The sequence below is a fragment of the Grus americana genome, chromosome 4, assembly GCF_028858705.1.
Source record: "Grus americana isolate bGruAme1 chromosome 4, bGruAme1.mat, whole genome shotgun sequence".
Classification (NCBI taxonomy): Eukaryota; Metazoa; Chordata; class Aves; order Gruiformes; family Gruidae; genus Grus; species Grus americana.
This window is the reverse complement of record NC_072855.1, coordinates 77,110,362-77,133,389: the sequence shown is the minus strand read 5'-3', so window position 1 is coordinate 77,133,389 and position 23,028 is coordinate 77,110,362. Positions and strand designations below refer to the sequence as shown.

The window sequence follows — 23,028 nt, the reverse complement described above, 5'->3', positions numbered from 1 at the left end:
CTCCTGATGCACAAGAAATGCTCCAGGAATCTGCAGCAATTAATTTATTTTCTAATTGACTTGCACACTAAAACAGAAAATACAAGCCTATGGTTAACCAAGCCCTTCCCCTTTCTTATCCCCAGTCCTTGCTTTCACCAGGAAAAGCATGGGCACATGGCCTGCCAGGAAACCTTTAGCACCCTGTCAGGGTTGCAGACATATGGACATGTAGGGAGCGGCATCCCAGGGCTTACTACTGAGGGCTCCCAGTGGAGACAGAGCAGTTTGTATTCAGAGCAGTCTAGAAAGTTATGTCAGAGTGTGTGAAAGTTGGTGAGCTGTCAGCTGGATCCCTCATCCACCTCCAGAGTCTTAGGAAATGAGTGTGCTCAGGGATACAGGGAACAGGTACCAGGAGGCTCATCATCTTTTCCATAAGAATCGCAATCACAATGATTCACATCATCATAAGGTCTTTCACACTAACTTCCCTAAAAAGACATCCCAAACCAACACACACATATCTCTAGCTGTATATTTGTGTATGTGAAGTCATGTAAATAACTATGTGGTGAGACAAAGCAGCCTGAACAACCAAAACATTTAGCAACAAAAATTCTTTGCCTATGGCATAAATCCCACTAGTAGTAATTTCATCTCAAAATGGAAAGCATAGCATTACATTATTTGAGCACAAAGGCCAAATTTCCCTGGTTGCCAGTTAGACCCCAAGCTCATACAAACACAGCAGGAGAAACCTAAAATGATTTTGTTTCCTAGTGGCACTAATTCCATTGCTGGAGAAAATGTAATTATATTTATATTGACATTATAATGATAACTGTGCAGGCCAGACTCCATTCTGTCTGTTAGGCCAGATAAAAATGAAGCACCAGCAGAGACCTAAGGAATTTCTTTTCTTCAGTGGTGGTGTCCCTGGCAGCCCAGCTAGTAATTTCAGCAGTAAGGGGAAAGTTCATTCTGTGAAAAAGATAGTTAAGACTTAATTTTGTCTTAACTACAAAAATCTCTCCATTTTTTATTTATCACAGCATCCTCAAACAAACTCCATGTGGGCTTTGCAATAGGCAGGCTAGGCTTTTGTCCTGTATAGTTGTAAAACTTAGATCTCAACATAAAATCTTACAGCAGTTATATATGTATGCCTGTATGTAATACAGTGTGGGTTTAAGAGCACAAGGTTGTACAAAAGAGGAGCGGGGTATTCGTCATCAAGATAATACTAACGAGGTCAAAGTATCTGGTTGCGATGTGTTAGTGAAAACGGCCATTTCCTCGTAACAGACCTCCACTGCAGCCCTTTTCATCCTCAGCCCAACTTGCCACTCCCCATGTCCACACTGTTGGGAATAATCAGCAAAATCCCTGCAGAGGGATCTGCTGCTCAGGTGCATGAGTAGTCAGTGCATGTTTCCATGCTACATGTTTCAGCATTTGTAAAGAACAAATATATATGTATTTATATGAATGGAAACTTGTTACATGCTGTAAGAATTTTATACGAGGTTTTTTATTAACTTTGTTATATGACAGAAGTAACCTTCCTTGTATTATGTGCTCAGTGTATGTTATTATTAAGACAAAATGGTAAAGATTTTAGCAAGATTTGTAACATTCTGGGAGGGAGGGGTGCCACTATCCCCACATTAAGGGCTGACCTTGCATTTCAGGGAAGCAGAACAAAATATGAATTTCAGTTACAGTGATGAATTTTTGAACATAGAGCTGAAAAACGATCACAGCAGACCTAGCACCCAGGTGCTAGCCTTGCTGTTGTGAACAATAATTGCCTGCTGGCTGTCTGAGGCTGTCAGGATCACATATAGGAGATTCAGACTGGAGCCTGGCACCATTTGACTTGTGGTTTGCTTGCTTATTTATCAATCTCAGTTGCCCCTGTATTAAAAGAGAGGCCCTTCAGGAAAATGGAAGTTCTTTCCTGAAATTCAAGGAGGTGGGAATTGCAGTCATTCACTCCTGATACATTAATTTAACACATAGTGGCATTTTTAGGTATTTATCCTGGCTATATTAATTTAAGATGTTATGGTACATGTGCCAGCCTATCCTGTTGTTTTCTCAGGGCACTTTATCAGCGTGAGATATTGCTAGTTGTAAAGTCAAGATCATATAAGTAAGTATTCATTACTTCTCTTGCACGAATGGTACCACTGCCCACAAGAGAAGTAGTACCGAGGGAAGGTGTTTAAATTCAGGGCTAAAGGATTTCTTTTTCTGGATATAATTCATAAAGAAAACAATTCTAGAGAGAAAATTATTTGCAAGCTGGGACTGAACTAAATTAAACAATTAGAAGATAGAAAAAGTTAAACAACTTGTAATTTTCCAAAGTTAGACTTTGGTTGAGAATAATATTCCAGGACAATCAGAACATGTTGATTTTTTAACAGGTTACAAAAATCCAACCAAACACACAAAAAACTTCCTGTTTGGGTCAAATAAACTTAATTTTCTTTGGCTTTTTCTTCCATTCTCATACACCAAAACAAAAACCACCGTTATGATATCAGTAATTAGGATACCAGTGGATGGATTAGTCAGTCCCTGCCCCAGTTAACCATTATGTGTGTTGCTGGGAGAGTCAGTTAAGGTAGATTCTTTTTTCCTAATTTAACCATATAAAAGAGAGGCACCTGGTTTAACCTACCATCCCATCTCCCTCTACTTTCCATGGGGAAAGAGAGGAAAAGAAAGAGAAATCTGGGCTGTGGGTGGAATCGCTCACTCCTTGGTGGTGCCATCTCTGCCACCGGGGAGGAAAGTGCTGGTATATTTGAAACTGTTTTCTCCGTTAAACTGAAGTTTTATCACTTCTTAGCACACAGCAGAGTTAGGAAGATGACTGTGGGACATTCAGCTATGAGGGCAGTCAGAGGCACACAGGAGCCATTGATAGACTGCGCACTTCTTGAACTCTCCATCCTCTGCAGCTGGACGTAGCTGAGAGGATTTGTCAGTGTTCACAGTCCAAACCTGCAGCACAAATTTGGCTGAGGTTGTTTTTTTCCATTTTTGTCAATATTAAAAATATGTCCTGTACATGGTACTACTTCTGGCATTCCCCACAGAAAGGCCTTTGGAGGCAGAGTTCAGCACCATCACATTTTTATAAATACTTCATAGACATGTACAGATTTCACAAGCTTACATTGGCTTAAACAGGAGGAATGTTATGTGCTTTACCAATGTTACCTGAGGAAATATAGCTCCCAAATGGTAATTTTATTTTTTTCCCAAAATATAGTTATAATATGGGGGTGGATGTATGTTGGCACAGGGCCAAAGTTTCTTAAAGGACACAAACTATTTTAGATATGGAGCTTTCACAGCTTGTTTGTTCTTAAGTTTTGCTTTTACTGAACTACTTAAACTTGGTTAGTATTTTGTTTAAATTAATCTCTCCTCTAAGATTGTTAGAATAGATATTAGATCAAATGCCTCTAATTTACAACCACAGTGCCTTCTCTGCAGTCAGTTTGTATGCACAATGTAAATGTGAATTTTGAATGTTAACTGTTTCATAATATTGAAGAAAATTGAAGAGGGTTGTGCAGATATCAGAAAAATTGAGGATAATATACACACTAAAAGTAAATATAAGTAAGTATTTGGGAAAAATGGCAGAAATCCTTTGCTTATGTACAAAACCTCCCAGAGTACTAACAGTGGTCCATCATTTTCCAAAGTTCTGGGATACCTTCATGTTCCTAAAAATAACCATTTTGTTCCTTCTCAGTGTTTTAGAGGTGTCTGAACTGGTTAGTGAGAAAGAGAGATTTTCTGGCAGTGGAACATTTCTTCATAGCAGTGATAACAATTCCTTATGGCTCCTTTTTTCTTTCTTTTTTTTTTTTTTAAAGGACAATGATACCAAAGGTATAATTCTGAAATCAACAGAATTAAATTGTCACAAACTGACTGCTATTGAAATCACATTTACCTGCTATTAGTTTGTTTGGTTGGGTTTTTTACTTGGAAAGGTTTAGGAGGTCAATTTTTAATATATAATGCATTCAGTTGATAATACACGTACTAAGAATATGATTGAATTTATAACTAGTAAAAATGCACCAATGGCGGGGAATAACTCTTAAGTGTAACCATAATGGCACTGGCAAATTCTAAATTTACTACATGAAATCTCAGAGGAAATCAGTATATGAAAGCACTAAAGTTACCATCTCTTGTCTAATTTTTACCATCTCTGTCTAATTTCATTTGGAATTACATTTGTCTGCTTCCAGATTTAACTAGATGCAGAATATGCAAAAATACATGTGAGTTAGAAATGCATATATCAATTTGAATGGAATAGCAGATAACGTAAACTTTACATTTTAATCACAAAATCAAGCCACTTAAAATATATTTTGCAGGCTACTTTAAAACATTTTCCCCCAATTTTTCACTCCTTACTAGAGCTAATACCAACAGTGTAGCAATACTTTAGTGCAAGGGAGAACACTTTTGCACGGATCCTGCCCTGTCCAGAGTACTGGAAATGTCACACCAGCATGATTGGAAGAGTCCCACTTCCATTTCTAGAGGAGACTGGAATAAACATCTGTGCATTTGGATGATCATCTAAATTAAACTGAGTATGGTAAAGACTTCCTTTAGCAGTTTCCTTGTCACTAAAGGAAATGAGTAATTTTATAAGTCAAATTACAGGATGACTGTTCAGCAGCCAAATATCAAGTCAAATCCAAAGTAAAAGATAAATTAGATGTATCTCACTGTAGATCATTTTGTCTATTACACCTCAGTACTTCAGAACTATGCTGTATCATACATAAAGCCTTGCTCCTGAACCAGAGAATTCATAGTCCATTTATATGACATACCACAGATGAAGGAAAAAGCAGACAGCCTTTTTTAAAGTCCTGATAATTCTAAAATAGTCATAATCCAAAGCAGAAATTGTGTTTTTCTTGTTCACTTGATTTTTTTTTCATGTTATCTGGTGTGCCATCTCACTCATTCAAGTACTGCTACATCACTAGGACATATAACTTAAGATTAAACATGAAAAGATGAATTATTAAACTAATATATAGGTGCTTCAGGCTTTGTCTGAGCTGGGATGGATAATTGCTTCCTTCTTCCTGAGCACTGACTTCTTTACAAAGATTTGCTGGGACAAGACTTCACCTTCTATCAAGTCTCTATCACCTTCATGCACTTTGTCAGCTACTTACCTCCTCTAAGCTACTATACAAATATCGAATACTCTAAGTGAACTGTTTATTGGGACATTCCTTGTGTAAATATACAGGTTTGATACAGTCAGCTGCTAGAAAAACAAACAGGAAAGATGGAGAATGGCTTCAGACAAGCCATCTCACAGCAAACTCTCATAATATAAAAACCTGAGCTGTTCACAAAATTCTTATTTTTGACCTCAGCCACCTTAGAAAATTGTTTTGCCAAGACTGAGGGCTGCACAACCAAAAGGATTGTGGCTGGTTAAAATATCCTTCCAAGGAGGTAGAAATGGAGGTCACCACTGGGGAGCCATTCAAAACCTGATCAGCTGCATCCATGTTGCCCTGTAAAACCTTCTCCCACACCAGATTGACCAACTGCCTGTTCTCTGCTTAGAACAGCTCAGAGGAGGCCTAGTTAGCATGCAATGAAGACATGCCAGGAGGGCTCAGCTTTTCTGGGTCCCCTCCAAAGGCAGCCGGGACGACCCAGCTCCCAAGCACCTTGCCCAGAAGCTGCCCCACAGAGCGGTGCCAGGGTGGGCAGCAGACGCTGTCCCCCTCGGCTCCTCACCCTGTGCTTCTCCGACTCCGGAGCCCCTGCCTGGAGGTTGCAAACAAGCAAACCAGTTAGACCAAAGGATTCCCACCACGCGTTGGGGTGGCAGCAGCGACTCGCAGCCTGCATGGATGACCAGCAGCACATGCTATTGTTTCTAACCAGATCCACACTGTCCACATGAATATAAATGAACATGCACACCAGTGAAGTCGAGAGGTACCTAGCATGCCCATAAAACCAAATGAAAACTTGGCTGCGTGGAACTCCAGCACTCTAGTAGAGATTTGTAGCGTTTTAAGTTTGGTATTCTTTTCAGTGGGGTACCTTTCCTGCAGAAAAACCCCAAAAATTCTGTTTTCTATATCACATTCTTGCGAACAGGGTCAGCTTCCAGGAGTTTACAGCACAGTGAATGAAAATTAGTGATATAAATCAGGTGGCAAAATTATTTCAAGAGAGTGGAGTCATGTTGTGCCAGCAACAATTTTGCAAATATTTGGGTATGGGTATTTATGAGGCACAAAGTCTTGTCTATATGTGTGTCCAGCTTAGGCTGAATTCAGTGGAGATATGCTAAATCACAGAGTAGCTAGTACCTAGTGGTTAAGCCTGCATTTGCACAGAAGACACAAAAGTGTCCTGGATTCACACCTAAAATTAATGTTTTGACATCTAACCATTGACATTTGATGGTTTGACATCTAACCATCCAACTTGCCCCTGTAAGACACTGCAGAATCAAACTCTGAGTCTTGTTCCCCACTGCTTGGTGCCACACGTGATCTCTGCACCTCTCCTTAAGTGCACAAAGCAGGTAAGACATGAGAAGTGTAACATTATGGTCACTTTGCACAAATGAACATGACTAGAATAATGCTAGAGGCAAGGGGAATTAGGTCTCATGAGTATAAATTCTGAGCTAAAGAATTAATTTATGTTTGTTTGAAAGAGCTCAGCGAGGCATAAAAATGTTCAGGAATGCTTAATCCTAGAGGGAATGAGATTTATCAAAGCAATTTGAAAGTATAATACATTCATTTCTGGTTCTACAGGCAAAGAAAAGCCAAAACAGTCCAAAGCATTAATAAGTTAGAAGGTATTTTTCATGTTGCCAACTTTGAAGCTATTTTTCATGCTGCTATCATTACCTCAAGTTTGGCAAAAGGCAAATCTGGTTCTGGTAAGCAATTATTAACTTGCGATAAAGCATTAGGTTTACATTTAAAGATCAAAGCAAACATATATAAACCATTTTGAGTACATACAATCCTCTGCTTTATGTCCTTGCTCTTGGTTTTATATCCAGTCATCACTGTGTTTCCCTCTTACCACCTTAGTGAGTCCAGGAGCAACTAGAATCTGTACTGGAAAGAAAATTTAGTTCATTTAATTCATAGTAATATGTAATGGACTAAAAACTTCAGACAGAGATAATCTCAGTTGGGATACTTGACTAGAGGAACTAGACGATCTCTTACTATCAAATTCATTAGAAAGACAATGAAGCATTTTCCTAATTGTGTTATTTTTCCTCCCCTCTGAAAACTGGTATCACCCAAATGATCAAACCATTAATAATACACATTTACTTAAACAAAATTCTCATTTATCTGACAAATCCCAATGCTAGAGCTCCCCGTAACTAAAATTGCTATTCAAAGATTATCATGCCACGAGAGGGTGGAAGGTTGGCAATTTTCTTCATTTCCAGGGAAAGGGTCATTACTGTGACAGATTCCACCTACTCTTCCCAGCAGTGAACTTGGCCTGTAGCTAAGCAATGTGCAGGTCATCACTGTGACCAAATCCTGAAGTCTTTACTCCTGACTGAACTCCACCTGGGAGCCATTTGTGCAGGTTTTTATGCTTCAATAAATCTGGCCCTTTGCTTCTGTTTGTCCTCTGTTCAGTCTAAACTTTTCAACTGGATAAAAACGAAGGCATCATTTTGAAAACCCTTACTGAAAAAGTCTATTTTCCAAGCATTTTCTGAAAAGCTTGAGTATGGATTTCGGCTCAGGCTCCAAATACAACAATTAAGAATTTGGTTTGAATAAGACTCCCCATATCTATACTGTAAGGTGAAGTAGTAAAAGTGGGCTTCATTTCATGTCTTAGAACAGACTGCTAGATATGACTTCTGTACAGTAATTTTAACAGGTTATGAGCTATTCATCTCTACTCACATGTAATGGGTTGTTCTAAAGTTATATGACCATACATATAAACAAGCAAATTGATGGCAGATTTACAATCATTTTGCAAATGGTATTAAATGTACCTGTAAAAAAAATACCTGAGCCTATTCTATGTGTAGTAAACTACTGAGGAAAAAAAAGTGGACACGACAACTGGAAGAAACCAAGTTCATCTCCCTAAATGGTTGAGAACCATCTAATTAAATGAACCAAGACCTTGCAAGATCACTGGCCATATGAAGGTTAAGTATCACAGCCATATTAGACTAACTACTGCATGTTCATATGACATCAAAGACTACTTCCAGCTACTGATCATTTCTAGTACTACAACACAGCAAAGCTGTGATACTGGAAATGCCTACAGCTTTGTACTGGTCTGTAGGTCCACTTCATGATTAGGGCTCCCATTAGCTCTACTCTCCATCGTGTACCACTGATTTACTAATATGGAATGTGTTTGCTTCTGTGCCGTATCAGAACAAATTTAGGCAGGCTAAAAACTAGATATGTCTGGATTTATAAAAGACTTGGCTGCAAAATTTCCAGTTAGTGCCACTGCACTCTTACCAGTTCCCCTGGATGCTCAGTATCTGTAGGAATCTCATCCTCTGACCCTTGAGCTTCCTTTAAATTGAATGAAATGTTTTTAATCACAAATCATAAGGTAAAAGTGTGGAGAATTATTTTTCTTTTCAAAGTATCTGTAGAGTTTAGGTTTGGTTTCCAATGCACATAAATTCAAATCATTGTCATTTATATAGTCAAGAAGTCTCTTTTTTAATGGTCTGAAGTGCACCATTAGTTTTACATGTTCTTATACACTGGTTTGACCAAAGACAGTCTAGCTGTTTTGTTACAAATGGTTTTAGTTTCCAAGTAAACTAAGTGGCAGAGCATTTCAAAACATATTAAAATATTAATATCCATAACTCGCTCTCAATCAAAAAGAATTACTCTGAATAGTTTTATTTCTGACAGTTCTTATTTTTAAAATATAGTAAAACATACTGCATATATCCACTTACTTCAAAAAAGCAAATCAGGAACACAGGGATCGACATAGTCCTTTTTTTCCTTGTGTGTAAGACATTTCTTTATACAGAAGAAAATGCTTGATTTCTTTTCCCTTCAATGCAAAAATAATCCTGTAAATGCACTTTTCATGTCCCAATGTGTAGCCACTTTGTTGAACTTTTAGATTCTGCAATTAGATAAATCAGATTTCCTAGTGAAGATCTAAAGCTGCAAGTACAGTTTATCTTCAGTTCACTAGTGATATGGACAGTTACTGTCTTGGGACCAGATCCTGTAAATCTGCGTGTGAATGGCTTTGCCTGTAACAGCTAGTCCAGCGATGACCATTACACTGCTCATGTGAGTCAGGGAGGTGAAATTGTTTGCAGGGCACCAGTCATGATTTTCTAACAGACGATAGTAAAAAGATTGCACAAAGAAACAGACTGTAGCCAGGAATATCAAACGGTCATGAGATGCTTTCTTACACCATTTTACCCTATTAAAGTTGTCCCATAGCTACAATAAGCCCCAACTTAAAACTCTTAACTACAAACACTAATACAGGGCACTTTGCGGTTGATGTCAACAGCAGTGATGCAGAATAGCATGAGGCATTTTTTGCAAAACTGGCTCTGCAAACATCATGTGCTGAGCTGGAGGTCAGCGTGGCCCTCCTGGTGCAGTCCCCGGTGGAAGCAGCAATGAAGAGCAAGCAAGAGTAAGCAAGAGTAGCCCAGGCAAGGCTTCTCATGAATTATTACGCATCTCTGAGATTGCAAACTGGTGTGGGGACGCTCCTGGCATGGCTTCCAAGGTGGGACGGTGCCAGAAGCATGCCAACGCTTGTTGGCACTGGGTCCCCAAGGTCCCATTTTGGCTTGCAGAGACAGAGAACCCTTCCTACGTAGCATTTGCACTGTGATTATTTGGTCTCAGAGAGGCCACCAAGGAGTCAGAAGAGATCAGTAATCCACAATAATTTCTGGTTCTAACTGTACTGGTTGCCTGGAGGCTGGCCAGCAAAACTCTCTTTCATGGTAGCCTTAGGCAGACCTCTATGTTATCCCGATTCCTCGTCACTTATCCTGGCATTTGCTGCTGTGCCTTTACACATGTAATGCCTTCAGGATTTGACCCACATGGAGGCTACTCCTACAACCTGTCCCATGATCCTTCCAGGAGTGCTAATGATTTAATGTTAATGGTTATCCACTTCAGACAGGGTTGTGGAGACTGGGGTGTAAGGGGTCATTATTATTTAAACACATTTGTTTTGCCTTTCTTCTCAGAAACTTTAAATCAGAAGAGGTTTCCTTACACAGAATGTCCAAACTGACAGCTTTAGGATGTGTGAGAAAGACACAGTTAATTTAGTGCAAAAGATAAGACATTTCCTTGGGGAAGCACTAATACCAGGACTATTACCCCTCGGTGTCATTTCAGATTAGTGAACTACAGAGAAAGGGATTCTAAATCTTTTTAATTGAAAAATATTTGTCTTTTCATTACTAAAATAAGTTTCTGCCTGGAGGTTAAACAGTTTTAAAATTATTTCTGAATTACATCTGATTTCTGGACAGTTTATCAAAATAAAGGGGGATGCAGTTTGTCTGTCGCCTTATTAATTTATGTCAGACCAGAAAAAGGAGAAATATATTTCCTCAGTGACCCAAATGGAATAGTTACATAAAAAATTATTAGAAATACAAAGTCCTGACATATCTAACTTGCAAAGATTTGCACAGACACATCCACATGTGTGAATACATGTGCATACATGTCATAATTATGCATGCAAAGTAGAGGGCTAATTGTCCAAACTTGGTGGTTCAAACAAGTTGAGATAAGGACTTTACTCAGCTTCTCTCTTCCTTTTTTCTGGCTGAAAGTTCAAAAGGCATCAAACCTACTGATTTTAATCCACATAGGTTTTTGATTCGTAAGCCATGAAATGACCTCACGAAAAGGAGAAAATGCAAATATCCTTTTACCTAAGCACGTTCTGAGCAGGAACATTCAAAAACTGTGATCCAGACTCACTCAGTCCTTGGCCCATCAAGAAAAGAATTTTACATGGCCTTAGACCAGCCCCTTTTTGTCCCAAAACTAAAGAATGAGATTTGAAGCAAAGTCCTTGCTTTGACTGGCGTAGGTACTAACGTCAGGAGCCTCCTGGAAAGCAGTATAGATGTCAGTATAGATGACATGCTGGAAGATTTAAAAAGCATTCAAGAGAGGTAGGTAATTACATATTTAGATGTTCTTTTAGGTAAAATGGTGCTTCGTTATCTAGTTAGAGGTCTAAACACAAAGGCTGAAGTGCACTCTAATTTGGGGGGCAGCATATTTAAAATGGCACTCTGCAAGTTAATGCTTCTGTAGAGATACAGTCTGTCCAGAGTCTTTGAGTAACTGCACAGCTCACAGAACACTTATGTGTTAGGGTCGTTTGTTTTTTTTTTCCTTGAAACTCCTTCCAACCAACTGTACTCTTTCCACTTCTCGTGCTTGCATAATGGTTGTGTTTCCTGTGATCTTTACCGAAGAAAAAATATTGTCCTTTTCTTATTCAATCCTTAGCCATTGTTTTCCCAACCTCTAGTTCTCAAGAAATATGTTTTTTAAAAAAAAAAGGTCTAATTAAGCCATTTATCAAACTTTTCCAAGTGAGTAGAATGACAAATTAGCCCTATCTTCCACCAGCAATCTGATGGATGGGAAGATAAAGATGCAGAGGCTGTTATTTTAGCTGGAAGCTCTCTACTATATCAATTGTTTGGCCCCAAGCCAAAAGGCCCTACGAGATGACAAGAACTAATGATGGGTCCATGAAGTTTATGCAGCGTGAGGCCTGACATCAAAGGAATCTGCCCTTATTAGCAATATCTCTATGCCTTCTTCCTGGAAAAAAAATACTCATGTTTTTTTTAAATTTTTTACCTAATCATCTTACTCTCAGTAAATGGAAAGAAAATGCAAACTGTAAATAAATTTGCACAGTAATATATTGATGAGTTCTGCTTTTCTCTACAAATATGAAGTGATCATTATGACATTACTTTTAAGTCCACCAAGAGAGTCTAAGACAGACTGCAAATAAGTTTCCCTAGAAGTCTTTATTTTTATGCCATTCCTTCAGAAGGACCAGGCTCCCTGACACTGTTCTTATGCAACAGGATCACCTTCAAAGTTTGTAACTTACATCCTTCTCCCTACATTTTTTAAATATGCATCCATTTTTACACGTAATGGAGATCTTGTGTACAAGGTGGAATACAATTACTACTCCACTGGAGAGCAGGAAGAGAGGCTATAATGGCCAGGATGACTTCTAAGAAAAAAAACAACCAACCCAACAACAACAAAAACCTGTTTTGATACATGATTAGAAAAGTTTGACTGAAAACAAGCAATTTCTACAGATACTGTATGTTACTGGGAGCTAAAAGGAACATCCATATATTTTTCACTGGGAAACTATTTAAAGATTATTCTTGATACCCATTTTTTATTACTTTTTTTCTTGTGGAAACAAGACAGTATTCAACTTACTGGTAGAATGAGAAACTGTAGTATTGCTTTATAAAATCCAATAATTCTGCGTAGCTGAATGTTCATACACCTGATCAGCTTGATTCATCTTTTCAACAGAACATTTTTACAGTATGGAATTAAAAACAGTAGTGCAATGAAAAGAAGACAGCATGAGAACTCAGTGCAAAGCCATACTCAGCACATCCTACAGTATTTTCCCTTCGTTCTCCAGCCTGGATTTAATAGTACCTGTAGAAGAAGCACTATGCAAAACTAGGATATGTAATCAATCTTGAACTTTCCTGTGTCTCGATAAAGTGTCCTATATTCAACCTTCTACTGTACTTACCTATCCATCACGCAGCTTACTCAAGTGAAGAACAAGTGGCTTTGCACTCACGGAGTTTTTCTTTCTTACTACTTTTCAAAAGGGGGCATGCCATTTAATCTGCCACGCTGCTTTTTAGCCTGAGACATGAAGGTAATTTACATTGCTTTATCAGCTATAGAATTGTCCACAAGCTTTAATGTTTTTTTGGGGAAATAAAAAAGAGCTTGGAGTACGTGAGGTCCAACATAAACAACCATGGAAAGAACAAAAGAGAACTTTTTAATACTAAAACCTTACTTGGCAACTTCAAAACAAGGAATTACAATTCTGGTTGAGAATACAATGTGACCCATGAAATACCACAGTAATTCATTTTCTTTCTTCCTCCTGATGCGCTTGTTCTCTAAATACATCATGTACTTTCTTAGCTGTTTATTGATAACAGGGCTGCTTAGGAACCACACTAAGTTCTCTATGTGCCACTCACTTGCAACACTTTGGATTGATATCCATAAAGTAGAATTTTCCACTTTACAGGGACAGAAATGTGTTTGAGTTAGTGCTTAGACACTGTTTAATTTAGGGTTAAATGCACTACTTGCTTTGCTGACGACTATATCTTTGAAGAAGAGCCGAAAGACTGATAAAAAGCATGCTTTGCTAAAGAGTATCCTTGAAGGAGAGCTGAAAAACTGATAAGGAGGACACATCCTGCCCCAGAAGGTGCTGAGAGCTGGGCGATTGCCAGAGAGGCCTGAAGTCAACAAGAATCGCCAGTAACCAGGGGATGGGAAAGGTGGCTGGGGGGGCAGATTTACCACCACCTACCCAATCAAAGGACTATGCAAGTTACACCCCCCAGACCCTCAAGGAGCATGCCTGCTAATTTAAAGATGCTTGACCAATAGTAGATGATGTGGTAATTAATAACCAATTAGCATAAATTTAGGCAGGTTTTTCTAATCCTGTAACAAGATAAATATGTGGTAGATTCTGTGTGTGGTGTGCTAGCTTTGTGGAATTACCACCTAGCACCCATCTCTGTGCAGACATGAAATAAATAAGATACTTCTACTCTGTGTGTATATTGGTGTACTGCACACCGGGTAAATGATCCCACTTTTGGGACAACAGGATGAAACTGTAAATAAAGATAATGCACTGGTTAAAGTTTTCAACTCAGAGCTCTATTTTTCCAATAAAAATGAAGTGTAAGTATTATGGCAATATGCAATTAAGTGTTCAAATGTCATTGCTGCTTTGTTCGAGGCGTTCCCTTCCTGAGTTAGAAGCTTAAATGTAATTTGGCTGGAAATTAAATGTTATTCAGCAAAAGATCAGTACTAAAGTTGCCAATAAACCAAACTGTCTGCCTACTTATAATTAGCAACATGGTCACTGTCTGGTTACCCTGGCATACTGTAAATATGCCTGGGCAGACTGTGTGATTTAAGATTATTTAGAAGACAGTTATTCATTGTCTCAAGAGACAGGTAAAACAACTCTCAGTCACTTCGCTTGGCTCAGAGGGGTAGTGGCTACAACTCAATCCTAATTAGCCTTTCTTCAGTAAACTAAAGAAAGGATTTTTCTTTTCTTTAAACATGGCTCCAATTAGTGAATATAGCAAGCTCATTCAGAACTACAAGCGTCAGATTTTTCAAACTCTCCTGAATTTCCCAAACATTTTAGCACAGTTAAGAAATTTTGTTCTATAATTTACACCTTATGACATGATTCAATGGAAGACTTTAAAAAAAGTTTCCTCCAAAATAAATAATAACTAGAAACTTATTCCACCCTGTACTTGTCTTTTATTTGCCAGACGACCAGTTTGCTTCACTTCCTTTCCACGACTTTAGAAAATACAGCAAGTCTGTACGTGTACAGTTCCTGCCTGGAAGCACAGACTTCAGCAGTTAACCCCAAGTTAAAGTATAAACTCATCTTTCATTTCTATTTTAAGATAATATTTAATCGGTTAGGGCTGAAGGATACACAGAAAGTTTGCCAGTAATTGTTGTCTAGTAAGTTTTGTGGAAAATAAGTTTAGCAGAACAAAACTGAAAAACAGAAACAAACCACCATGCTGCTACTAAAGTGACATAGGAAAGCGTACAGATCAGCCTTGTATGAATTAGTGCTTTTCCATCGTGCCTGTGAAACTGAAATGGAAAGACAGTAAATGAATCAGAGCAGAGATACTGCTCAGCTATGGCAATGGAAATACACATTTCAGCCACCAAAGGGATCTGTTTTTCACTTGTCTTGATTTTTCCTTCTTCTAAATCATGTTAATATTATGTCTTTTTTTTCAACTTTAATTTTAGTCTCTTGTGTTGGGAACAGTTTCTGATTTTAAGAAGTCTTTCACAAGAGCATTAAGAGAGAGATTTTGCTCACTAAATGATACATGAAGAGAGTAATGATTTCAGAGCTGTATGTCTTATTTTAGCTATTTCCACTATCAGGAAAAGATAGGCTGACCTACTTGAATGTTACAAAAATAGTCAAGGATCTTTTCACACAATCAATCTCATTGAGCTGAGCAGAAATTGAGAGGTGTGATGTGCTCGCAGCACAACCCAGTTAGGTGCACATCCTGGCAGCGGAAGCAGTAAACCCATCAGAGCACACCTACGGTGTGTTTTGCCCAACACAACCTGGGGATTATTGAAAAAATCTCAAAAGCTTGTTTTTAAAAAGTGTCATTCAGGTTCTAGGCCAAAGAACTTCAGTGAGGGTTTTGGTGAGCATCACTCTGTGGACTTAAGGTATGGACTTGAAGTAGATGATGTGGACCGATAAATGAGACACACCGAGGCAGATCAGGAATGATCAGAGACGTATCTGAAAGGATGGCGTGAATTACAGCTGCTCAAGCTAGAGAAAACTGAGGGGCTGCATGACAACATTCTGAAAAATATGTGAAAATGAAGAAGGGAGCAATAGTTTCTTGCTTATGAGCTTGATTTGCAGCAGGGCAATGCCCAAATGACCTCTGAGGTCCCTTTCAGACCTTACTGAAGGGATATGCTATGGGAGAATAAATTTTCCATAAGGTTCTGGAAGCCTTCAGTAAAAACAGACAATAACTTCATCGAAAGCTTAAAATCTTTCACAGAACAGAAACCATAAATTTGCCAGAAGAGTTACATTTTTATTTTTTAACTTGTATTGGTTTTATCCCTAGGAAACCTGTGTACTTTCTGCAAAAGAAAAAAGCCTTCACACGGTGCAATAACTTCACTAGATGGCAGTGGAGAGAAATACTACTTTACATAATTTTCTTTTTTAATAGGACAGGGAAACATCCCATAAGTACTCCAATTTCTTAGTGTTGTTTGTGTTAGCACTAGATGAGAAGACAGCAATGTTTTTGCCCACACAAAAGTCAGGGGGCTTCTGCCCAATTAAATCTCCATGCAAATATTTGCTGGAGCACAAACATGCACTCTTCAGCGCTAACACAGAGCGGCAGAGAATAACATATACTCATCTTTGAGGGTTGTGTCACAATTGCTCTTCTTCTATCTTCAAATACATGAATAAACCTCACGTTTCTATTGTCATAGTCACTAAAGCAAGCAATCCCAGAGAAAGCATTAATACCATCATGCATTAACCACGGCCAGGACCAGAAAGAGCTGTTCCCTCCCTGGTATTTGCTCTGCAGTTGGTGAAGTGACAGACTGGACGTAATCTGGCGCAGATTTTAAGAAAGGGAATGGAAGCCTTTGACAAGAAAGAAAAACAGCACAATACAGCTTCACATCAAGGGCATGAACAATTTTCTCATAAGCTCAACTGTATGATAGTCTTTCCTGAAACATAAAGTCAGAGACACCATCCCTCAAAGAATCATAACACTGATGCCCCATAAGCATGATGAAGAAAATAAGTGAAGGCTAAGAATGAGTAAGCAAGCAATTTGAAGAGTTCTGTGAAGAATACTCTCAGTATTCAATAAAATATTTTTCATCCTCAAGAATTCTTTACACATACATGTTTGTTGGGAGAACTTAATAGCCCTGTAGATAACAAAAAAGAAAGCGTAATTTTTCAGACTCCTAACAGAACTCCAAGATGAAATACTTCATGCAGCAAGTTCTGTAGGTTCTAAACTTCAAAACCTTGAAAAATTCAATCTTTTGAATATGAAGAACTGATGCCTGCCAGTCTTTAGAAATTAATACACCTGAACAAAAATTAAAACACAGAATGGGAGTCGGTGATTTCAGTCAAGATCATTACTTCAATTAAAAGATTACCAGCAAAATTCTCCAGAAACTATGGAGTTGTCTGGATTTATAACATTCAGAAAACACAAATCATTTAGTACAATAAGGAGATGAAAAAAGTTTGGTTTCTTCTAGCATCAGATGTAAAAAAAATGTTTTCTAAGGTTTGTTTCTTGCTTCTGGAAAGAAGTTATTAAAAAAAAAAATCAATTCACTGCCTAAATCACACTTTTCTATACTACATCTTGCTTACTTAACAATGTCCAAGACTTTCCCCTTAGAGAGTGATACTTTGTCCTCTGACATCTCATCTGCTTGCTTACCAAACTGTTTGCAATAGCTAGCAGAGATTCAGGATATTGCAAGTGATGATAAAAAAACAAACCCCATTCTGTTGCTAGTGACTTTTTGACTTATGCCCGCTAAGCACAAACCTCCATTCAAAGGCTTGAACTTTTAAAGGCATAATTCTCTATATTTATTTTTGTGTAAATATGAGCAGATGAGAAACAATTCCTTATGGCATTCATTCTGTGGAATTTCCCTCACTTTTCCTCTTCACTGGCTGTCGAGAATCAGAAATATATGGAGGTGCAAAGCCCCAGGGCTTCGTTAGTGACACGGTGGGTTGGATTCTCTGCTCTGCAACTTGCACGTTGCTCCGGTCAAACAAACACACACAATACACAAGGCTGTCAGATAGAGTACAACTTGTTGCCTAAACCAACCTGATAAAAAATAAATAACTGCTCCCTAAGCATCAAGAAGAGGTAAAAAATAAGTAGTGGATTATGGAGATTCCTAGAAAAAAAATACACTTCATATTAGCTTGGTGAATTTCCCCAGATGAAGATATTGCAAATAAATAGCTACAGTTCATTATGTTTGCGGAACAAAATACATTCAGCAGAAACACAAATCAAAAGACCAACATGACAAAACAGCGATGCAACGTATGCTCACTCCAACCCCAATTACAGGGAAGTAACTTTCTTTTATCATTTACGTTAGCTTCATGCTGGACGCGCAGGGATGACGCTGATACACAACGAGACAGTTAGGTACCCTGGTAAGAAGCCAAAAGTCCTCTCAAACAGCCTAGACACTGACAAAACAGTCCTTTTAGTTTATTTATTACACTCATTCAGTTCCTCTTTTTAAATTCTTAATTTAACCTTACATGAAAAAAAACTCAATTGCAAAATGCAAAATAAAGGTAACTGTTACACCCTATCCTTACCTCTTTCCCCCAAACACACTCATAAATCAAGGCACTGTGGATTTGCCTAGAAGCTGTGCCATCGTATTACTCTTAATTAAGTAGCTGTAATCTAAGTGGCCAATCAATATTGATTCATATAAGCCTCACTGCAATAAGTCGTCACAGTGTCTTGAGGTGCTACTGACATGAATATAATATCTAGACTTGCTCGTCCACATTCATGTCAAAATTGAAAAGAAATATTCACCTAGCTATTTGCTTCTATATAATGTACATCTGACTGCATATAGAGCAGTTTCTCTTCCTTTTCAAAACTGTGTAGTATTTCCCAGTCTACTTAGTTTGCATTTAATTTCTCCTCACAGCACTTGAATTTTGTACTACCATAAAAAAATGTAGTGACCTACTTTTTCCTGAGGTTTAGAAGGAGGACTTGCATGATAGATACTGGTTAAATCTGACCATACCCTGCACAATACCCTACTTGGAATAAGGACTGAAAATTGCTGTATTATAGTTATGATAATGTATCATTACCGTGAGACACTCTCTTCCTTACCAATTTCAAAATATAACTGTCTAAAATCGATTAACTGCATTAGTAGGTTGATTGGCACTTGCGTATCAATATCTAAATTAAATTGATCTGAGTAACTTGCTTGGATTTCCTAGGAGTTCAAGCATGTTTCTCTTTTCTCTAAAGGGAAGCAAGAGTTTCATTGTCCAGCATCTATAGATGATTTTTGACACAGCCTAGTTAGCTGATTAGGGCCATAAAGACTATAATCTATCAGCAGCATTAAAGTTTAGTTTACTACTGCTTGGTTTCCTATGGTTCTAACACAACTGAAGTGAAAGAAAATTATCTTTTATACACTCTCTGCTTTGTGCTTACAATACACAAGTTTCTACAATTTAACAAACTCCATGTGCTTCTTTTGTAGCAGAAGTACAAATTTGTTATTATAAATAGTATTTACGTGGAAATGTTAAAAGAGGAAATAAAGACATGAACACAAATTGCGTACTCAGTCATGTAACATTTTTTGGCTCAGTTCAGGTTACACAGTCATGCAAAGCAACTCCTTCTTAATTGTCTGTTATCCTACACAGCACAGTTTGTATAAAATCTTTATTGCAAATCTCCTAAAGCCAAGGATCTGCCCTTACGTGCCAATGCATCGGTAACTACACGGCAAGATGAGGTTGATGCATGATAATAGTTTTCTTCTCCTTCCTTGGCAGTGAGGTAGCTGGAGGCAAGATTAGTGCAGGTTCCACCAAGCTGCTGACCCAGGATGATTGGTCACGCAGAGCAATTCTGAACAGGCAGGCTGGTAATTTTGCAATGGTTTATACTTCTATCTTTGCACTAACACAGATCAAATATTTGCAAATGAGGCATTCATTACTTTGTTTTCTTAAAAATCGGCATATTCTTTCTTGTGTCTGTCCTGCCCTCACTATTCAGCCAAAGTAACCAGAGATTCCAGCGATATTTTAAAGCCTCTCAGTTATCAGACAATGGGTGTACAAACTATTTTTATCCCCCACCAGGCCACCCAAAAGATTTCTGAAGTTTGAAACTCTAATTTAAAACAACTGCGTATTTTTTTCAAAGGTTGTACAGTGCCTTGATCGGGTTCTGAAGCTTAAGTAACAGTGAAAACAGAGCTGAAGACAGACTACCAATTTACAAACTAAAGTTTTATACATCAGTAAATCCTTGACCAAAGTGGATTATAACATAAAACCCTGACAGACACTTGGTTACAACATAACCAGTAGAATAATAAGGCAGTATTTTTATTATCAATCCAAAACCAATTCTCTCTTAGAAATACATTTCATATCACAGCCTCTCATTCCTGCTCAGATTTGTATTATCTTTCAAAGTTTAAAAAGAAATACTTAAATTACAGATATACGTAGTTTATTTAACTTTTTGCTACCCTTTTCTTTCACCAGCAAAGAAAATTCGCACTGCTATGTTGCTTGCTATGGACCAGAGATGTGAGTTCTCAGCTCATACGGTCACACTCTCTTTGTGTTTACTATGCAAAGCAGTCATAACAGTATGTGGGAATGAAAAGCCATCATTTTTGTGGAATTGAATGAATCGTATAAATTTTACTTCTGAATTGCTCTGGAAACTTGAAATTGTTACATAATTAAGAAACCCATTCAGATGTCTTTCCAGTCTCTCATTTTCTGTCTTTGATGCATTTGCCACTGGGTTTTTCATAGAATATTAAGCTTTCCATATGGTTTCATTTACATTTCTAACACAAGAGACCTAGTTTGCCATCGTGTGTAGTTTAGGTCTCAATTGTAGGTCACATCTAACTAGGGGACATCTAGAAAATGAGAAAGTCCTAGCACCTCCATGGTTAGCCCTGCTGAGTAACTGCTGCAGTAGCTGAATTTTGCTGTACAGATGTTGGTAATTTGCTATTGAAAACCACCAGTATCAAACTGTCAGACTCAAGAAATGGCTTTAATTATTTCCTCCCTGGAGCAGTAATAGCCATTACTTGAACACTGTCAAAGCTGGAATGTGTTTGTGCTGGTGATTTCTTAGCACATTCAGTGAAGGCAGCTTACCTGCACTTGCCAGCCCTGCTGCTGCCGTAGATTTGCTCCCTCGTCGGGGAAACGCAGAATGGTGCGATTGCTTCAGTGAGGGCTGTATCATCTGGAGACCACCTTCGTGAACTTCTGTTATTTTCCCTGGCCACCAAAGACTAACATTGTTTTTCTGCTTCATTGAGTACTGAAAATAAAAAATAAATCAGACAGAAAGCTCTTGGAAATAACGATACAGGAAGAATCTTCTCTGGAAGGGAATAATTAAATAAAAGAATTAGAAGCTACAGAAAACTTGGAGGAAAATTGTACTAAGAAAGAAGGTGAGGTCGGCAGGGCTACTGCAGGAGTCTCCTTGTCGTTCTGCATAATCACTGCCCGGGCTCTCATCCCTACTTGCAGCAATGGGCATAAATAAAACCATAGTCAAAACCACACAGCTTAAAAAAAAAATTAAAAAACTAACAAGAGGAGGTCAAAATATTTTTAATGGTTTATAGCAATTTTAACATTATTTTCTGTCCTCCTTCAAATAGAACCAAAACCCAGAAAAATTAGATACTGATGTTAATGTGAACATTTCCACAGGAGCCTGCAATGGGCTTTGGCTCATACTTCAAAAGAATAAATAAAAGCCCTTGAAAATAAATCTTGGTCTAGGACATTTTGTTCCTCATTCCCATGCTGTATCGATTTGGGAAGACAATCTAACCTCTGTACCCCTGAAAGTTATCTTGTCTCTGAAGTGGGATAAGGTTTTTCTCCTTAAATGATTTGAGGGGTTTTTGTCTCTCTGACAGAGGATATTAAGAAGTGCTGATGCAAAATTTTCGTGAAGTCTGGAGGAGTTTGTCTCCTAGAAGAGCAAAGAATCATTAGGACATTGATGCAACAGCCATGCACTTGGCCAGCAATAATCTGCTCTTCCTTTGAAGTGCACACTTCAGATATTTGTGCATATAGAGAGGGAACGTGTTTTCCCACATGCAGTAACCTTTCCTTCTGCTGCCTGCACATCACAGACTAGCACAACATCACAAATGGTAGCATTAACAGTCTCTGGGCTGCTCAAGAAAGGGTGGAAGGCTGGGAGAAGCAAAACATTGCCAATAAAAAAGAAAGCACGCTATGAGGGAAACCAGTCTAAAGAAATATGTTGGGGTCTCTTTGTTTGGAAGTATTTGCCAGCCTAAAAGTCTTCTAAGAACTCAACTCAAAGTTGTGCAACACGTTTGCTATTAATTTATCTAGTGCTTGTAAGTACTAGCAAGGAAGAGGTCAAGGAATGTTTTAACTACAGCCGAATTTTCCTTGACTTTTTTATTTCCTTTCTTTTTAGGTCAGCAATAAAAATTAAAAATCTTGAGAAGAAAATAGAAACAGCTACTACTCTAAAACAAGAGCTAAGAGAGAAGAAAAACAGGTTTTCTTCACACCCCACTGAACAAAGACCTACAGGTTCTCTTGAGTTTTTGATCAGGCATTAAGATATTTTTCCAACCAAGCTTTTGCAATTAATATTTCTATGAGGTGATCACTTCTAACAGTGATTGCTGCTGCTAGTATTACACCATAGTAATGATAACAAACGCTATGTGTCAGCATCATAGGCTGTTTGACCATTAACAAAAAAGATTATAATAATGCTTAACAGAGGTTTGTGATCAATAGCTATTAAAGTTCTGCTGTTAGCCCTCCATGATAGCTAAGAGCATAAATAATAATGAGTTATGAAATGCTCTCTAGTGTCTCTGCATGGGCAGGAATTGTTTCGATTGCAACAGGCATGTCTTGCGTGTGGCATATCTTAACCACAAAATTGATATCTATGTACAGAGTTTGGTGTCATCGACATTCAACTCACAGCTGAAACTATTTTGGAGTTTTGTTAAGAATGACAAGATTTGATGAATGGAGATTAATGATTAAAATATTTCAGCCTAAGTCCTCGCACAATGTGATGGCAAATAAGTCTTCAAAGAGATTTATTTTTGTTCCTAGCAGCTGGATATCTAGAGCCTGCCGTTCCTGAGGGAGTCCCTGAGACCTACTTGATGATGGGAGTGTTTCACAGCTGTAAGAGACTCGGATTGTTAAACAATGACT

At 38.1% G+C, this 23,028-nt stretch overlaps 1 long non-coding RNA gene across 9 annotated transcripts in view; it reads left to right on the top strand.

Moving 5' to 3' along the window:
• The window catches only part of LOC129206108 (uncharacterized), a 156,429-nt gene that overhangs the window by 121,426 nt on the left and 11,975 nt on the right, over window positions 1–23,028 (top strand). For 7 of the 9 annotated variants that reach the window (XR_008576995.1, XR_008576992.1, XR_008576997.1 and 4 more), the window contains one exon: window positions 22,924–22,998. The exons of 1 other annotated variant lie outside the window; for it this stretch is intronic. This is a non-coding gene — a long non-coding RNA (uncharacterized LOC129206108). The remainder of the gene's footprint in view (window positions 1–22,923; window positions 22,999–23,028) is intronic. One more of the 9 variants, XR_008576991.1, reaches the window with a different exon arrangement.